The sequence below is a fragment of the Littorina saxatilis genome, linkage group LG11 (genome assembly GCF_037325665.1).
Source record: "Littorina saxatilis isolate snail1 linkage group LG11, US_GU_Lsax_2.0, whole genome shotgun sequence".
Taxonomy (NCBI): Eukaryota; Metazoa; Mollusca; class Gastropoda; order Littorinimorpha; family Littorinidae; genus Littorina; species Littorina saxatilis.
Genome location: NC_090255.1, coordinates 21213805 through 21216097, shown reverse-complemented (window position 1 = coordinate 21216097; position 2293 = coordinate 21213805). Strand labels below are relative to the sequence as shown.

The following is a 2293-nucleotide window of genomic DNA, read 5'->3' as shown; positions in this document are numbered from 1 at the left end:
CGGTACAAACAAAAAAAACGGATGGAAAACCGAACCCGGCATTAATATCCACTTTGTCACATCCAAGTCGACAGTGTCTTTAGTCTGAGACCAATGTCAATGTGATCGATCGCGAATAACGATGCTGTTTATATCAACACAAAGGTAGAGACATTCACAGTCTTTCTCCAGTCTCGAGGAATGTTCGTATTTACACGCACATAGTCATGCAATTCTGTGTTTAGTTGCTCAATTTCTTCCTTGAGGCGGACCTGTTCATCTGCTGCCCTCTCCGTAGGTAAAGGATGTCCCGTCTCATGTCCTCCGAAGCTGTTTCTGCTGCCACTGGTATTACGTCATACGTTCTGGTTTTAAACAGTTCACAGTCAAACACTAGAATACTTTCTTTCTTTATTTGGTGTTTAACGTCGTTTTCAACCACGAAGGTTATATCGCGACGAGCACTAGAATACAGTCGTCCCTTTCAGCAAGCAGCGTTTTCTTGCCACCTTTGGTCTGACATACTATTTTCTCAAACCTATTGTTCCTGATGTGGTGAGTGAGAGAAATCTGTATTGACATTGTGTGACTGTGTCAATAGAATTATAATTTCTAGCGCCTGTATTGCGTCGTAGGCTGTTATCGTAGGTATGACGTAGGTATGACGTAGGTTTTAGGGTTTCGTCATTTCACAGACAGGGGTGTCAGCTTGTGTCTATCGGTTACGTCTGCGTGTTCGGTTTGAATGAAAACACACAGACTATGCATTTGTTTGAATATTCCTGAATGGGGAATGCTTAGTTTTGTTCTTAATAAGTTAAATTAGTTTAGATCGTATTGATAAAAGAATGTTTGGGGTGGCGACGCATAATCAAGCAGCGTCATATAGGACCCTCTTCCCCCTTCCCCTTTTCCCGACTAAAATGAGTAAAAGTTGTAATGAACTCGGCCAAAGTTGAAACAAACGCGCACTTGTGGCCTGGACTGGCAGAGAAAGAACATGTCAAGCCTTGCCGGCCTTTGGATGAATTATGCATTTGTGATGCATTTGTGAAGTGAAAAAGTGTGTGTTGGTGTGTACCAATTGGAGTGATGGAGTGTGTGTTGGCTGGATGTCCTGGAACTGAATGCTGTTGTGAACCAGGGAGTGTTTCGTGTCCAGAGATGATGTAGACCAGCCGAGCGGACTCTTGGTGGGATAGCGTGTATGTTTTGCTACGGTGTATAGCATAGCGTGTTTTACTACCGTGTATGTATAGCATAGCGTGTTTTACTACCGTGTAGGAATAGCATAGCGTGTTTTACTACCGTGCATGTATACCATAGCGTGCTTTACCACCGTGTATGTATAGCATAGCGTGTTTTACTACCGTGTATGTATGGCATAGCGTGTTTTACTACCGTGTTTTAGCATAGTGTATGTTTAGCATAGCGTGTTAGTTCTAGGTAGTGTTTTACTACCGTGTTTATGATAGCGTGTATGTTTTGCTACCGTGTGTGTATAGCATAGCGTGTTTTACTACCGTGTATGTATAGCATAGCGTGTTTTACTACCGTGTATGTATAGCATAGCGTGTTTTACTACCGTGTAGGTATAGCATAGCGTGTTTTACTACCGTGCATGTATACCATAGCGTGCTTTACCACCGTGTATGTGTAGCATAGCGTGTTTTACTACCGTGTATGTTTAGCATAGCGTGTTTATGATAGCGTGTATGTTTAGTACTAGCGTGTTAGTTCTAGGTAGTGTTTTACTACCGTGTTTAATAGCGTGTTTTAGAGCACACGTTACACCAGTGACTTTATAGTGTTGTGGCAACAGAACTTTTTTCGTTGTAGAGATTTGCCTCAAGCTACTTCTGAGTTGAGTGCGGAGTATGTGTTTCCACCTTTTTCAGACTAAGTGTTGAAAATGTTTATTGAAAAGTAGCATTAGTCTGACGAACCTATTTTTAACTTTTATTTTAAATGCTTGGTGATTGCGTGCGTGAGTGTTATGCAATAAAGAGGACAGAGAACATCATTCAATGTATTCAAACTTTTTATTGTTTGTGTACTCTCTCCCTCTCGCTTTTTTGTAAATTGCAACACCCGCATGCGCTCCACCACATTTTGGCGTCGCCCGACAGTACAGATAAGTGGACACATATTTTGAGAATAGAAAGTAGTACGGTAGTACACGAGTAGTTTAGGTATACACGCTATCCCACCCGTCACCAACCTGGAACCACCCGTCACCAACCTGGAACCACCCGTCACCAACCTGGAACCACCGTCACCAACCTGGAACGACCCGGTGATGGACGGACTTTGG

At 42.7% G+C, this 2293-nt stretch overlaps 1 long non-coding RNA gene across 1 annotated transcript; it reads left to right on the top strand.

Moving 5' to 3' along the window:
- The first annotated feature begins 536 nt into the window (after nt 1-536).
- Nucleotides 537-2002, top strand: LOC138980829 (uncharacterized). Its single transcript, XR_011460455.1, has 2 exons — nt 537-1425; nt 1723-2002. It is a non-coding gene; the product is annotated as an uncharacterized lncRNA (long non-coding RNA).
- The last annotated feature ends 291 nt before the right edge of the window (nt 2003-2293 follow it).